Below are 18,099 nucleotides of genomic sequence, written 5' to 3' on the forward strand. Positions count from 1 at the left end.
ATGCTTTCAGTATAGACACCATCATTCCTTCCAATCCAGGTCGCCGATCAAATGTTATACTTCCATTCTGAGCTTTTCTCCTGTGACATTGATGCGTTCTGAAATAGCAACATGTGGTTACTCACTTGCCTTAACAGGATTGAGACAAGAATATGAATCTGAAGTAAGGAGTTCAAGAATCCAAAAAGTAGTTGCTTACCATGGGAGGGGAGGGGCTCAGAAATCGGAGCTTGAACAACACCATCCTATTAATCCAGGATTAATGTCTTCTTTAATGACACTGATGAAAGAATTTAATATGATTGAAACATGCAGGGACTGGATTTTGCCCAAGCCCTTCAATTTTTTTTTTTATATCTGCAACAAAGGCTTTCCCAGTTGACAAAAGAATATATGAGGTTTAACTAACACATTGATCAAATGAGATACATTCGCCTGTAGTTTTACTAACATCCAGAAATACCAATAGCCAAATTAAGGGCATTTCTTGCTTTTTCCTTTGAAATGAATGAGCGAAAACAACTCCCATTTTTTTATATATATATATATATTTTATTTTGAAGGCCAACTTCAATTCATATGTTTCACATTTCTTTGCAACAGGAAAGCTAAATATCCCACTTGAAACAAGATGTACAGGCATAACTCATTACCCCAGTATTTTTGGTGTTATAATAATTCGACTAGGCTGAGAGAAAGTGCAGTAACCATGTGAAGAGGTGATGAACTGACGTGAATAAAATAGGGATCACACAGACGAAGTGGATGATGATGTTGTAGTGAAGCAAGCTCAGTTACTATGAGATGCCGGGACTTAGAGCAGAAATGTTGCAACGGCACAGTGCAGTGCTGAAATGCTAAGGGCTAAATGTAGATATATAGATACAGGAGATTGCAGCAATTCTTTAGCAGCCTTGCCATGAATGTGTAAGAGGATGTCGTGGCCACTACTGTATTATGAAAACTAAGAAGACCATGTATCATGAAGACACAAGAGACGGTAATAGATAATACCCCTTTAGTAAAGCAACCAGGACTGGGGGATCATCTCCGGTTTCTCTGAGATTTCCACTTTCTGAATAGTCGAACAGGGCTTTTTCAAAAATGCGTCAGGCACCATATGTCTTTCCCAGAATCTTACCGAACTTACCAGGCATCCCTTTTTTTTTTTTTTGATAATGGCTTCAGCAGATTTGAGGATAAGTGCCAGCTTGAATTAATAAAACCAACATTCTCGCCAGCAAAATATACCAAATTCAGGCAAGTAATAGCGTTGTTGTTGACAAACGACGTAATGACAGAGATCGGATTTTAATCTTTGTTTAGCAATGGGACAAGTTCCAATCAAGCTGTCCATCTTCATTTGACCCTACCAAATAACGGATCAAAGAAATCTCTGTCACCAGAGTGACGCTCCTCCAGGCCGTAGTTCTGCCTCTAGGGTAATCGACCTCCTTCATGGTTTTACAGGAACTTTGAGAGATGGAGCTGAGATTTTGTGACATTTCCCAATTGCAGTCGGTCTTCAGCTACTTGAAAGGGAAGGCTCGAGAGAAAGGAAAATTGGGAGAAAGGAGGGAAGAAGGGAAGATCGGAGGAGAAGTCGAGAGAGGTGGAATAGAATCTGTGAAGAAGGAAATGGGGAGGTGAAAACGGATCATGCATGAAGAAGGGTGCGGGGGTGAGAAGCGGTGCCCTGGGGTTTCTTCCTTTCCTGATTTTAAAGAGGAGGGTCGAAGAATCGGGAAGGCTGAGAGAGAGAGTGAGAGAGGGAGGGCGGCGCTATTTTCGCCCTCTCCCCCTTTTGCGAAGGGTTTCCAATGAGAAAACCCTAAAGGGAATTTTCAATGGGCACCCTTTACTTTTAAGATTTTTCTAAAAAGTGGCTCCTTTCAAGATTTTTCTAAAAGGTGGTTCTTCATAAAAAAAACAATTTTCAAAAGGGTTTTTTTAGAAAAAAAGGGTATTTTAACAAAGGAAGGTTTTTCTAAACTATATTTTTTTTCTTTTTATTTTATTATTTTTTTTCGTTCTTTTCTTCATTATATATGTATATATATATATTTGATATTTTTAGAATAAAAACCTTAAAATTTACAAAAACTATTTTTTTTGTATTTTTGAGAAATATTTACAAAAGTATTTTTCTGAGAATTTTCGACCATTTCAAGGAAATTTCTTTAAAAGAATGGGTTTTGACCCAGGTTTTGAGAAAATGTTCGAGTTTTAAACCTCGAATGGAGAAATACAACGCAATAGATTCAAACGGATGTCGGATGGACTATCTGAGCTATTTAAAAACTATTTTTGGTATTTTCTTAAAAATTGGACAATGAGACTCAATTTTGGATCTGGATAATGGATCCAGATCCGAAATCAATTTAAACATATAAAATGAATTTAATTTTAGTAAAACTTGAAAAATGAACTGAGATTTAGATTTAAAAATGACTCATTTGCTCAAAAAATGAATTTAGGGGCAAGAAGGGAATATTTAAAAGATTTTGAAAAATTTGGGGTGTTCACAAAAGGTTGCTTTCCCTGATGTTTTGGAAGCGCATCTCTATGAAGCACGCTTCCCCACTCCCTGTAGCACTTCTGATAACCCTAGTATGACCTTAGTTGGTGCCTAGTTATGCTTTTTTTACTACAGAATTATTAACCACCAAAATGAAAAAAATAAGTATATGCACTCTTAGTGCCGCTATTGACCAAAATCATCATTGAATGCATGGATCTATGTAAATGGACCAATGAAATGATAGTGTTTCTTGTATGTTTAGGTAAGGAATAGTCGAAAAGGAGATGGACCCGCAGTAGCCTGAACCAGTGAGCTACATCTGTGGAGGTAAGTCCAGTATAATCCTTGTGAGAGCTCTCTATGTTATTGTTCTTGGTGTCCTTTGGAATTTGTTGAATTATATTCTTGTTCTGAATTATTTTTGTTTGTAGATTGTGGGGTTGAGAATACTTTAAAGCTCGGGGATATGATTCAGTGTCGAGAATATGGGTACCACATCTTCTACAAAAAGCGCACATGCCGTTATGGTGGACCTTTTGTTTGACGGAGACCTGCGCACAGAGACAGAAAAGCAAAAGACAACATGCAGGAGCATACCTGAGGCAACCATCAATGAGCTCGGATGATGGCTGGAGCAGGGGGAGCTTCTCTTTCTCAGCAGGACTGCTGCCCTCCAATAAGCGCAGGCTACTTGTAGCAGTCAGTGAGCAGGATCACCCTTCCCTCTGAATGGGAAAATACCAAATGGAAAGGTAAAGGGTTTCGACCTCTTCACTTTCCTATTTTTCCTCTTATTTTCACTGTGTTGGGGTTGCTCATGGATACCCCTTTTACAGGCACAAAAAGGAAACGATGTGCATAATCGTTCCCCTCTGATTTTGTGCATGTATATCGGAAGGAACACCTTTTGTGGAAGGTTATCCACAACGTGGGTAACTGCCACTCACGGTGGCTTATCCCAACACCTTTTTATTATGAATACTACAATATTAACACTATAATGATCAATCGATATATGCTCCAACACAGATGTCATGATCTTGTGTTCGTTGGTGGTATAGGATGATGTTAAGGGGGTTAAAAGTTTTCTTGAAGTTCTTCAATGATTGAATAAGTCTCTAGATAATGCTCAACAATAGATTGACACCCATAGGTGGTATTTGGATTTGTGGAATCAAGTAGAATCAAATTCTAGACTCCATTCTAGATTCTACTCTTCTTGGATTCATGGTAGAATTAGAAATGAATTTTGATTCCTTCATTTCGGTTCATTTGTGAAATTTGGGATCCAATTCACTCTTATAGGTGTATATCATTGTTTTCATCTTCTTATTCATAGTCATTGACTCATTATGTTGCCATGATCAATCATTTTGTTCTTTATTTATCATGAACGATGACAAAAAGTAGTAGTTTGCCTAGATTAGATCTTAATGCACCCTGGCTCAAACCTATTGCCCAGATGTGATTGATCTAACTTTGTCAGTAATATCTCATCTTATCTCTCAACTAGTACCTTATTTTTTTAATTATCATGTTGAATCATCATCATCATCATCTTCATTGTTAACATTGATGATTAATATGTTTTTTTTTACATTATGATCATCATGGTCTTCTTCATGAGAAAAAATATCATTACTGTCACTACTAACATCACCATCATCATTGTTGTTAACAACATTTTGGTGATCATTTTTGTCTTTGTTGTCATCGTTGTCTCCTTAAAACCATACAAAGGCTAAGTTTAAGTTTTCCAAGCCATCATCTGGTTGAGAGTAGACAAAAACGGTTTGAAAGATGCTGCTAGCTTCCAACTTTTGGGCACCCATTGCTGCAGGATGGTCTTTAATGTAAATGTGAAAAAAAAGAAAAATAGTTGCAAGGCAGATTCCAACCAGCCAAGTCTGCATTGTGTGGTTCTTTCTGGTTATGTCATAGCCACACTATGGCTGGAGAACTCCAACCCAAACCTCTAGGGTTTGGCACATCCTTTTTCGTATTCATTATCTTTTACTCGGTGGCCAAAATTTTGTCAGGAAGGTGATATCCAATAAATGCTACATTCTTTCAATTTTTGGTGAACTTGTGGCCCAAGAAAGAAGTGGTGGGTGAGAGGCAAAGAAAGAGAGGGGTGCATTGTGATGAGGACAAGTACAACCATGGCCTACCGAAGTGGAACTTGATTCTTGGGAACTGAATTCTTTTTCTTAGCATTAAGAATTATATTATTGAGAAGATTATAATTGGAATATAGAGTTGGGGAATCCCCAACAAAAAAAATGGTATATATATACTCTAAATCTACTCATCAGATTCCATTATGAAATAATTGACCATATCTGATTAAGCATTATGTATATTGTCTATATGGTGTGTTTAATTGAAAACATATTTTGGATGGTCCAATTGTGTTGGTCGAGCAGGTTTCTAAAAGTTTTATTAATCAACGCTCAATAGTGCACCAAAATTCACATCATTACTTTGGCAGGGTGGAAATATAAATATTTCATCCTTTTAGATACTTTTTTCAAACCCATTATGTAGCAATCATAAAATTGTATCATCTTTTTATAATATTGTGCATTGATCAGATATATTATGGGCAATTCTTCATATTGAATTGGAACATCCACAATGAGTCTGATAAGTAAGGTTTTGAGTAAGTGTTTACGGGATCTGCCTTAAGAAATGTTTCATTGAAAATGAGCCCCACCCAATCGATTGAAATGAACACATGCGAGATCACCAAATGCTCAGGAGTTCCTCTATTCAATCCTTTTCCTTCTTGTTGCTAGATATCTCGCTTGTACACATCTTCTATTTATTTTGAGTCTCCAATGAGTTTCTAACAAAGTTAGAAAGGATCAATTCTTTGATGATTCTATTATACATGTGTTAAAATTATGTAGACTTTATGTAAATACATATATATAAAACTATATGTATGTGTATATATATATATATATATATATCATACACAATATATGAAAAGTATATCTATATATACATATAGTTAAATATATATGTATATAAGTTATATTTGTATTTTCTTTTTATTTATTTTTCTCTTTTTTTCCTTGTATTTTTTGTTTTGGTCAAAATAGGACTTTGACCAAAGGGTTGGCCAACCATTGGACTAGCCTCAACGGCTCTAATTAAAGTTGTTGGAGCTAGCCCAACGACTAGATAGCCCTTCTCTCATGTATAAATAGAGGGGACTATTCCCCTTGTAATTTAATGTGTTTGCTAAGCATTTCTTCTTCAATAAACACTATATTTTTTATGCCTTTATGCATTTGAGATAATTTGTGCTTGTGTGCACATATTTTTCATCATGATTGTTGTGGGTTAATCAAGTCATTTTTCGGACTTCATTCATTTTCAAGTTTGAAGATATTTTCACATGGTATCAGAGCAAGGTCTCTAGAAGCAAGTTTGTGTGCTGCAGTCATCATGGGTGCTACCTCAGGAAGCATGCCGACCTCATTTTTTTTGTTTTCATTGCTTTGTCTCTCTAATGCTCTTCTATGGCGGAAAAAGATTCACATTTCTCTTTTGGATTCAAGCTCAACCGCTCTAACTATCATGTTTGGGCTAGAAATATGGAAGCACATATCTAGAGAAAACAACTTTGGGATTACATCGAAGGTATATGTTTGAAACTCGAGCAAAAAATTATCATAGTTGAAAAAGGAGAAATAAAAGTTCTTGAAGGAGAGCAAAGGGTGAAAGCTTTTGAAAAATACAATAAGAATCATGAGGAATAAGAAATGAAAAATTACATAATCCTTTCTTGGATTTTCTCTACCATTAAGATTAGGATTAAATCCAATATTTTAAAATTCAAGAAGGCATCTCAAGTTTGAGAATATCTTGAGAGGATATATACCTCTAGAGATTTGTCCCACAAATACTATCTTCAAAAAAAGGCATTAACTCTTCAATAAGAAGAAATGATTACTAGAAAATATTTTGCTAAATTGTCATCTATTTGGGATGAACTTGCTATCCTTGAACTAAAATTGAGTGAAGAAGCTATTGAGCTACAACATAAATAATTAAAAGAAGATCATTTTTTCAACTTCTTGAATGGGCTTATACCCGAGTTTGAGCAAACAAGATCCTCACTTTTATCTTCTTTCACTTCTCCACCACTAGAAGATGTTCTTACTAAGCTAAGTAGGGAAGAAACTTGATTAGGAATGAACAAATCCAATCAAAGTATTTTAGCTATGTCTTCAACCAAGGATGAGAATGAAGGAGCCTATGTCGTTTCTAGATTGAAAAATAATTTTAAAACTTACAAACCTCCTCACTTCAACAAATTTCAAAATCAAAATCAAGGAGTGAGAAAAGAAGGTGGCCAAAATGGAAGATGGAACCAAGGAAGGGAATATGAAAAAATTATTTATCATTTTTGCAAAAAATCGGGACATATTAAATCGGTTTGTCCAAAGTGGAAGAAGAAGGTGGCCATGTCTACCACATTTCAACCACACACAAAAGAGAATTCATTTACTTCTAACAATGGAGCATTGTCATTAAGTCAAGTTATGAAGGCTCTTCAACCTTTATTTAAAAGATCAATTTCCAGTGCCGCCATGTCAACATTTTCTCCTTTCGGTAAGACTTATTGGCTTTTAGATTCAGGTGCCTCTTTCTATATAACTCCAAATATTTTTGCTCTTTCCAAATACACAAAAATTATATGACCTTCTTTTGTTTCAACCCTGGATGGCACTTCTTTTGAAATCAAAGGAATTGAAAATTTTGAAAAACAAGGTTTTTTTATTCCCAAAATTAGATTTATACCAAAACTAAATTTAAACTTGTTTTTGGTCTCTCAACTCTCGGACCATGGGGGTGATGTCAAGTTCTCATCAAATAAATGTTGGATACATGATCGTCGATTTGAAAAGTTGATTGGAGAAGGCTCTAGGAAAGGAGATCTATACTACATGGAATTTCTACAAGTTTCAAAACACCCTTTTTGTAATCTTGCTCAACATAAAGATATAAGCATCCTAATGTCATCAAGCTTTCCTATTTATATTTTGTTAAAAATATTTGTAAAAGTGATTTCACTTATAATGATTGTATTCTTGGGAAAATGAGAAGCTTGCGTTTTGAACAAAATTTTATGTTCACAACCAAACCGTTTGAACTTGTGCATTTGAATGTATGGAGACCGGCACCCGTTATATCTAAAGAAGAATTTGCATATTATGTCATTTTTGTTGATGACTATTCTAGATATTGTTGGATATGTTTCCTTAAACATAAACATGAGGTGTTTGCATCCTTCAAGACCTATCATATAATGATTAAAATTTAATTTAATGGTAATTTAAAAATTCTTAGAACCGACTTCATAGGTGAATAGCTTTCAAATGAATTTAAAAACTATCCTAAAATTAATGAAATTGTTTATCAAAAATCTTGTTCTAAAACACCTCAAAAAAATGATTTAGCCAAAAGAAAATATAGACACATAATTGAAACCACTAGAACTTTGCTTATTTCTCAAAATATTCCTAAAAGATTTTGAGTCAAGGCGGCTCTTGCATCCGTTTATCTTATAAATTGTCTTTCCTCAAAAAATTTAAATAAGATCTTACCTTTTAAAATTCTATACCAAAAAAAACCTGACTACAATAGGTTAAGAGTTTTTGGATGCAAATGTTTTGTTCTTACCGAGAAAAATGATAAACTTTCACCAAAAGTTATTTCTTGTGCATTCCTTGGATATTCCGAAACACAAAAAAGTTTTAGATGGTATGACATTAAAAATACTAAATTATATATTTTTTGAAATATAACCTTTTTGAAAAATGTTAGTGGTTTTGAGGAGTGTGAACCTCATGGAGATAATATGGATTATTCTTTTTTGTTTGAATTGTTATCTAGAAATGATGATGTTTCTAGTGATGATGAAATGCTATATAAAGATGATATTAATAATTAAAATATAGAAGAGAGCAACAACTCTCATTATCAATCTCTTGAACAACCTACCGAAGTGGGAACATCTATTGAACCTATTACCTATACACATAGAGATAGAGATTCTTTTAAAAGTGCGATTGAGAACTATAGTCAAATTAATGAGCCTATCTTCATAAATAACCTAAATACTCATAGGTTCGAAGGAACTAGAAGAAATCCTACTAGATTTATATTTTATAAATCTTTTTTGACCAAATATAGAGCTTGTCTTAGTGTCATTCATTCATATGTGGAACCTAAAAACTATGAAGAAGCACAAAAAATTATAGAGTGGAGAGAAGCAATGAATAATGAACTTAGAACTCTAAAAAGGCTAAAACTTGAAAAATTCAAGATCTACCTAGTGGAAAGAAGTCAATACGATGTAGGTGAGTTTTTAAGGTCAAGACCAAAATCGATGGATCCCTTGAAAGGTATAAAGCCCGTCTAGTTGCCAAGGGGTAGTAAAGAATATGAAATACACTACGATGAGACTTTCGCTCCTATTGCGTGTATGGTCACTATTAGGTGTCTTATTACCATTGCTTCTATTAAAAAATAGAATATATATCAAATGGATGTTAAAAATGTCTTTCTAAATGGTGACCTAAATAAAAAGTCTATATGAATGTTTCTCTAGGTACAGATGTTCCTAAAGGTAAAGTTTTTCGTCTGCGAAATGCTCTTTACGGTTTGAAACAAGATCCCAAGGCTTGGTATAATCAGTTTAATAGTGTAATGACAAAAAATGATTTTACTTCATGTTATACTGACATTGCCTTATTTGTCAAGAAATCCAATGCAGAAATCATGATTTTATTGTTATATGTTGATGATATGCTAATTACAGGAGACGATGCCAAAGGGGTTAAGAATATCAAGTCTATTTTAAAAGAAAAGTTCAAAATGTCAGACTTGGGATTCTTGACATACTTTTTAAGTATATAGGTTGCCTACTCTCTCTGGGGGTATTTCTTATCTGAAACTAAACTTGCAATTGAGATTATTGGCAGATCAAAAATTATAGACGATAAAATCTATGAGACTCCTGCAGTGGTAGGAACCAAATTGAAGATTGATGATAGTGTCTCTCTAAAAAAACTACTTTATACAGACAACTTGTTGGATCTTTGATGTATCTTAGCATCACTAGACTAGATATTTCACATGTTGTTCATGTTGCAATTCAATTTCAGCGTGCTCCTACATCTGTTTATATGAGTGCAATTCTTAGAATTGTCAGATACATAAAAGGAATCTTAAACAAGGGAGTATTTTTATATTTATCTTCTAAATTAAACCTAATTGCTTATATTGACTCAGATTGGGGAGATGATCTAAATAATCGTCACTCCACCACTGGTTTTTGTGTGTTTTTAGGTGAATCATTAATTTTTTAGAAGTACAAGAAGCAATAAAATGTGTCTCTATAATCTACTGAGACTGAATACAGAGCCATGACAACTACAACTATGGAGATTGTTTGGATTCACCAACTATTGGAAGATATGGGGGTTCACATTCAATGACCCACTAAGCTATGTTGTGATAACAAGAGTGCTATATATATTGCTAAGAATCAAATTTTTCATGAGCGTACAAAGCACGTTGAGATGGACTGCCACTATATGTTAGAGAAGAATATCTAAAGAAAGTCATAAATTTGCCTTATATAACATTAAAGTATCAACTGACTCACTTTTTTACTAAGGCACTCTGTTCTCCTAGATTCGATTTCCTTCTTGGCAAACTTTCAGTCATTGCACTGTAAGTTTAAAGGAGAGTTTTAAAATTATGTAGACTTTATATAAATACATATATACGCATATAAGTTATATTTGTATTTTCTTTTTATTTATTTTTCTCTTTTTCTTTTTCTTTTTCTTTTTATTGTATTTTTCTTTTTTCTTTTTGGTCAAAATAAGACTTTGACCAAAGGGTTGACCAACTATTGGACTAGCCCCAATTGCTCTATTTAGAGCAATTGGAGCTAGCCCAACGGCTAGACAACCCTCCTCTCATGTATAAATAGAGGGGATTATTCCCCTTGTAATTTAATGCTTTTCCTAAGCATTTCTTCTTCAATAAACACTATAATTTTTAAGGTCTTTGTGGATTTGAGATCATTTGTGAATGTTATTTTGTGCCTTTGTGCACATATTTTCCATGGTAATTGTTGTGGGTTAATCAAGTCATTTTTCAGACTTTCTTTTTCAAGTTTGAAGATATTTTCACAACATGGTTGAGTTATGAAAACTTTTGGACAGGTATCCTCCACCTGGACTGAATTGTTTCAGGTTAAAGAATCTCTTTCTAGTTGCTCTGGAGCAATTATTAGATTATCCAGAAGAAATAGGAAGTGGTGACAACATTCTATTGGGTGATGGTCCCACTTATCCGGTCAAATCAATTTGTTAAGAAATATTTGAATATCAATCTCATCAATATGATCTATCTCATAAGTATCATACCAAATCCCATCAATCCAATCAGTTTTTCGAGAAATAGACAAAAGTGGTTCGTCAATACCAAATAAGTCATCCGTGTTGGACGCAATAGATTTGATCAAATAAATTTTACACCTAGCTATGAGTTTCTGCTAGAAAGTGCAATACAATAGAGTAGCACGTGTATTTCCTTGAGCTGATATCATCTCGTTTTGCTTTTGTGTGCTCTTGCCTGTTTTCCATTTCCATGAAATAAATAAATTTTACTATTTCATTAGGCGTATAAATTCTATTTTTTTTCGATAATTGGTTTAATTTTTCTTTGCCTCACATATTTTACAACTGTCTATGCACATGGATGTGCGTCTCAAGTCCTAAGTTTTCCTGTTTGGATTTTTTTCTGATCTCATGTTGACTCTCTTGCAGTTGTTCAATACGAAGCACGCTAAAGATCGGACTGAAGATCAGTATATCAGTGTGAACGTAATATGCGTACAAGTGTTTTTTGAATCCTTAGAGATTGTTGTATATGCGATAGGTATAGGTATAGTGTGTACAAGAGACCCTACGAAGGATTGAATGTTTTGTTAGGCTACCTGAAGGTTTTGGAGAAATTGTTTGTGTACTGGCTGATTTGAGCAGTGGCATTTCTGGTCTCGGTGATAGTGCCTGAAATGGAAAATTTGCAGTAGAGATCGTTTCCGACTACCACCTCTCTCTTTCTCTCTCTCCCTCTCCCTCTCTCTCCATGAAGGTCAGTTGCTGTGGGTTTTTTCTTATTTGGTTTGTTTCATGAATTATTTTGATTGGGTTAATCTTCACGGGGGCCTTCGGATCCAAGTTGTTCAAGTCATTATTAGTGTTATGTACTAGTTATGAATATGTATTAGGTAAATTAAACCTTGATAGCTTGGTTTGACCCTAGAATTGAGTTGTATGAATCACTAAGGGAGCGTCTGTATTGTCAGATGAGACGCAAGAGTTGGACATTCAACAATCTGATTATTCTTGCATCTCAAAAAAAAGAAAAAGAAACAATGTAGTGGTTTTCATCACCCATTTTCTTCTCCCTTCTCATCTCCCCTCTTATGAACTACTTAAGAAGTCTGGAAAGATTAAAAAAAAGTAGGCAAATTATGCAACAAAATTTGCACAATAGTGCATAAAAATAAAGATGATGAGGATACTTTGATCTCCTCTAATTAGATAGATGGAGAAATTCAGGAAAATGAGAAATTTTGAATAGGTTCAAAAACGGACAGTCTCTTGTTAAGTGTATCGGATGAAATGCTTTCAAGAAAATAAAAAAGATTGAAGATATATATACTTGGCAAAAAAAATTTGTACCTTGGTGATGACAATGTGATGTTATATAAAATACTTATATAGATAAGGTGATTATTGAAGAGCTTAAAATTGGAGGCAGCATCAGGTGCAATCAAATTACACAAATGCAGTGTGCCGCTGCACCTGTTCACCCTCTGCCTGTTGTACAGCCTGTCAGAGTGGGGCCCAACAGCAGATGGATGGTGATCAGGAGCAGCGGTACATTGCAATTGTGCAACGTGATTGCACCTGATCCCAACACTTAAAATTTTGATGATAGAGAGCATCAGATGGATGGTGATCAGGGGCATCGGTATATCTGAATCAGACGTTGCTCTTATGGAAGCATGTCGTTTGTTTCATGAATAGGACTAACATGGATAGATTGGTGAGCATGATTTTGGTTACGAAAAAATGTGTGAAGAGAGTAAATAAACTTTCACTTCCATATCAATCTATACTTTTTTTTTTTTAAAAGCAAAACATATCAACCATTAGGCCATTAAATTCATGAATATGCCAGTGGAATGTCTTACAGGGGGCGTTTGTTACACTCTCGCTCATGGGAAGCCACTTTCATTTGACAGGACCACTTTGAAGGGAAAGTGCTGGATTTCCAAGGGGGGTGAGGCATATGTGAATGATTCTCTCTCTAAGCGTAAGCGTGAAATGATGCTGGAAATTTGGACATATGATGTACGAGAGAGAGTGAGTGAGTGAGTGAGTGAGTGAGTGAGAGAGAGAGAGAGAGAGAGAGAGAGAGAGAGAGAGAGAGAGAGAGAGAGAGAGAGTCTATAAGCTGTGGCAACTTTAGCCTTTGATGTATACATAGCGTCGGTCAAGTATCACTGTGTGAATGATATTCTTACATTTGATAGAGCTGATCCAAAGCATGTGTGAGCCGTGAACATTGAACTTTAATTACATGAATATGCCAATAATGCAGGTTCTCAAAGGTACGTCATTGTCACCATTAAACATACGATACTTTGCGAATAATAATCATGTAGCTAATATTAAGGGGGGGAAATGAGAAGCGAAAATGTTGGTTTAAGGTTCAAATGCAGTTCATGGTATGATACTGATGCCTATAAATAACCGAATGGATGCTTAGTGATAGTGAATGCAGAATTCCTTCATCAATGAACACATGTGGGGACCAAGTTATCCCTGCATATGCCTACCATCATTCCCACCCAAACATTGTAAAAAAGTTACAAGCTGTTGGTCAAATCATATATTAAATAGGGCATGGACCATTACCAAGAGTTGCCTTCACAATAACTAGCTGCCCCTTTCAATATGTTAACCACTTCTTAATATGCAACCTTTCACAACGGTAGAACAAAAATGAAACTGTGTTTTTTTTTTTCCCTCTAATTTCTGAAGTACCGTGTACCTAAAATGAACAGGTTACCCATTGAATTTTACACTTTGGACACCAACTCTAATAGGACATCCAAACAATAGCGGTTGGTTTCTTCATGTTAAATAAATAAAACTCCAAAAGGACTTTTCATTCATGAGTATGGATATCATTCACAAAGTTTGCAGCCTTTATGTTCATGATATTAAAAATGTAGGATGTTTGCTTGCTTGACCAAGATTCATATATATTTCAATCTCTACCTTAAAAATGAAATTGAGGCGTAAGAAAGTTGATATTTTTTTCCTAACATAGATTGGAATGGATAAGTGTATGGCCCATTTAACTAGTTCCTTTATGTTATTATATTCCAAAATCTTTGCTAGGCATGAATCTTGAAACCCGGAGCTGATTATTCTCCTTTCCATCATGCAACTTTCCCTCTTTTTAGATAGATAAGCATCAATTAGTGTCATACTCACAAGATTGGCAGCATCTTTTTTCAAAATTTTGAACCACTGGAGATATATTAGATGGTTTTAACCTAGCCTGTGCAAATCCTTCAGGTAAAATGCGCACCTAGCAGAAAATAAAGGGAATCAAGAGCGTAAGGATTAACAACAGCTCAAACCCGGACAAGTACTTGATTGACTCATATACTGTCCCTTTTTCTCTGCATAACAAATTAGATAATGATAATATAATAATAATAAATTAACCCATTTACGCACAAAGGGGTGATACAATCCCGGGCTAACAAAACAGAATAAAAGGAACCTAAAACAGCCCTGTCAATTAGGGGTGGCAATCGGGTCGGGTTGGCGGGTCAGCATACCTCAACCCGAACCCGACCCGTTTATTAAACGGGTCAGCTGTGGCAAACACGAACCCGACCCGTTTAATAAACGGGTAACCCGACACGACCCGCCAACCCATTTAATAAATGGGTTGGGTCGGGTAAACGGGTTTTCAGGTTGGCGGGTCAGGTTGGCGGGTCGGGTTGGCGGGTTGACGGATCGGGTTGGCAGGTTGGCGGGTCGGGTTGGCGGGTTGACGGGTCGGGCAGACGGGTTGGCGGGTTGACGGGTCGGGCAGACGGGTTGGCGAGTTGACCCACCAGCCTAACCCGTTTATTAAACGGGTCAGCCGGGTTGGCGGGTTGGCATACCCCCAACCCGAACCCGACCTGTTTAATAAACGGGTTACACGGGTCGACCCGTTTATTAAACGGGTTGGCTTAAGCCCAACCCGAACCCGCCTAAGAGGCGGGTTGGCGGGTCGTGTCAGAAATTGCCACCCCTACTGTCAATCCATCCCTCGACCCCGAGGGAATGATATACGTATGCTACAGTGTACACACATGAGAACAACCCTTTCAACACCAGTTAGTAAAACTGTTGAGGAGTACACCCAAGTTCGGCTATGCGGCAAGGGACACCGAACTCGTGACATCCCGCTAACTTGGTGAAGTTTGCAGGTCACCCTACCAAAGAAGTGGATCCCTTATGGGCTTTTTTATACACAATTTGTAAGCAGCTAAATTTCAAAATTATGGTCAAATAAAGAACTTTTCAATTGTTATACCCTCATTATTTGTTTTTATACCCTCTTTATTTAATGTTTAGAGAGCAAGATACGAGGTCAATCAGCTTTTAGCTGTTGAGGTGGCACAGCGGAAGGTCCTCAGGTGGTGGCGGCAGCAGAGAGGTTGAGGTGCGGCAGCAAAGAGTGAAGAGGGAAAAGAAAGAGCAGAGAATAGTTTAAAGCTTGGAGGTTTTTGCTTCAATTAAAGGCTTCACGGTGTGTTATATTGCATATCACCATAGGGGCCGAGTCCCGTATTTATATAGCCTTCAGATTCTCTCTCTCGGCTCAACAGACGGTTGAGAGAATATCGATGAGTCCAATGTATTTGATAAACTAGAGTTTAAATTTTAAATAAAAAGGTTGATTTGTAAAACGGACTTAGCTTATCTATGAGCAGGTCTACTCATGGATAAGCACAACGTGCAGCGCATGGCCACACGTACCAACATCTCCCACCTGGATATGAGACTGCTCAGTTTGCTCCCACTATTGTAGGCTTCCTTGAATTGATTACAAATTTTTCGTTAAGGATTTTCTTCGTAATCATATATATCTTAATCCCATTCGGGCAGTGGTAAACAAGTCTTCTGCAATACTCTTAGTTGAGGGATCCGCTACCATATCCAAGTGGACTTCAGATGTGGTATCATACTTGGTGAAGATTGGTGTCCATCATTTTCTTAGTGGTTTTATAATTTTCAAAGACTCTGATCAAATCATCGTCCATGTAGGTGAGCATGATGGTTCTTGCCATCAGATCATCTTTTTAAAATTTTTTGAATTTGATTACTTCTTCTTGAGATGATTTGTCATTCAGTTTTTCTATAGACATTCTAAGGACATATTCCAATCCTTCCAGGGTTAGAGCTAAAGGGATTCGCCTTTTCCAAATATGAAAGTTGGTGCTATTTAGCTTGTCTATTTTTGGTAATTTGGGGGCACAGACACGACTAGCCATTTTGTACTAACCAATTTTAATTTAATTTATTTATGGTAAGTTAGCACAAAAAAACAATACAAAACAAAAGGATGATCTTGTCAGATTAAACATGTTTCTTTATTTTAAATAGACCTAATTTTGGTCTTAAACAGAATTTAAACGAGTTTTTTTTTAATTTAATAGGAGCAAGGGATTTTTTGAAAATTTAAAAAACTATTCTGGGTATTAAATGGGAAATATAACTATTTCTGTTAATTTTTCAAAAATTTTAAAGTCGCAGACCCTTTTTAGCAAATACTTTTAAAAAGGTATGCGAGTTATAGAATATTTTATTTTAATCCTCTTTTTAAAATACGTAAAACATCCAGGGACAAAGGGGTCTTTTTACCCCTCAGGCTATTTAAGCCCCGAACAGGTTGAAACCGACTCAAAAGGGCATTGGGTTTTCTCTCTCTTCTTCATCAGAGCTCCAGAAAAATGGGAAACTGATTTTTCTGGCCTATCTCTGGCAGCGATAGCCCAACTCTGTGGTTGGGTTTGATGTTTTCGTTGTAGGCTCCCTCTGACACAGGTATGAGGCCTCTTTCTACGGTGGAGCTTCCTTGGAAGATGAAACGATCAGAAAATTTTTTGGCCGGTCTCCGGCGGCGATGGGCCGACTTCCTATTTGGGTTTGTTTTTCTTGACGCAGGCTTTCCATGCACTCAAACCCGAGGCCAAACCATTTTTTTCTGGTGGTTTGGGGTTTTTCCTTTCTTTGTTTTCTGTTTTTTGATTATGTGTTTGTGATTTTCTTTTCCAGTCAGGGAGCAATAGTAAAATAGGCGGGAGGCCTTTTACCTCTAATAGATCGGTGCTGCCGGAAAGAATGGCAGGTGATTGATGTCTTTCCGGCAATAGAATCTATATATTATTTTTTTTTCTTCGGTCTGTCTCTCTGTTTTTCCTCATTTTTGTTCTCTTTTGGTGTACAGAGACGAACATATAAGTATAGACTTTGTTTTCTGGTTTGATTTTTAGAGATAGACAGTATATAAAAATAGGCAGGTCTCTGTTTTCCTGGTTGGAGTTTTTAGTGGCAGGCAAAATAAACAAAGGTCGCTATTTTCCCGGTTGGGGTTTTCAGAGACAGACAAAAATAAACAGAGGTCTCTATTTTAGAGACAAAAAATGGGAAGCTTAAATACCAATAAGAAGAGCAGTAGCTCTTACCTTTCCCTTTTTTTTTGTGTTTGTTTCTTCTTTGCAGGTCGAAGGCCACAGGTGTTGATGAGCATCCTCGAACCTTAGCTCTGATACCACTGTTGAGGTGGCGCAGCGGAAGGTCCTCAGGTGGTGGCGGCAACAGAGAGGTTGAGGTGCGGCAGCAGAGAGTGAAGAGGGAAAAAAAAGAGCAGAGGATAGTTTAAAGCTTCGAGGTTTGCTTCAAAGGCTTCACAGTGTGTTGCATTGCATATCACCATAGAGGTCGAGTCTTGTGTTTATATAGCCTTCAGATTCCCTCTCTCGGCTCAGGAGGCGATTGAGAGAATATCGGTGAGTCCAATGTATTTGATAAACTAGAGTTTAAAATTTAAATAAAAAGGTTGATTTGTAAAACAGACTTAGCTTATCCATGAGCAGGCTTACTCATGGATAAGCACAATGTGCAATGCATGGCCACATGTACCAACATCTCCCACTTGGACATGAGACTGCTTAGTTTGCTCTCACTATTGTAGGCTTCCTTGAATTGATTATGGATTTTTCGTTAAGGATTTTCTTCGTAATCATATATATCTTAATCTCATTCGGGCAACATGCTTGGTAAACAAGTCTTCTGCAATGCCCTTAGTTAAGAGATATGCTACCATATCCAATGTAGGAAGGTAGTCTACAATTATTTCATTGTTTTCAATCATATCATGTATGTAGTGGTATTTCA

At 36.2% G+C, this 18,099-nt stretch overlaps 1 pseudogene; it reads left to right on the top strand.

The window, feature by feature from the left end:
• Positions 1–2,805: 2,805 nt before the first annotated feature.
• On the top strand, positions 2,806–11,405 carry LOC149821508 (DNA-directed RNA polymerases II, IV and V subunit 12-like; annotated as a pseudogene).
• The last annotated feature ends 6,694 nt before the right edge of the window (positions 11,406–18,099 follow it).

The sequence above is a fragment of the Nuphar pumila genome, chromosome 12 (assembly GCF_984573655.1).
Source record: "Nuphar pumila chromosome 12, dmNupPumi1.hap1.1, whole genome shotgun sequence".
NCBI classification, from domain to species: domain Eukaryota; kingdom Viridiplantae; phylum Streptophyta; class Magnoliopsida; order Nymphaeales; family Nymphaeaceae; genus Nuphar; species Nuphar pumila.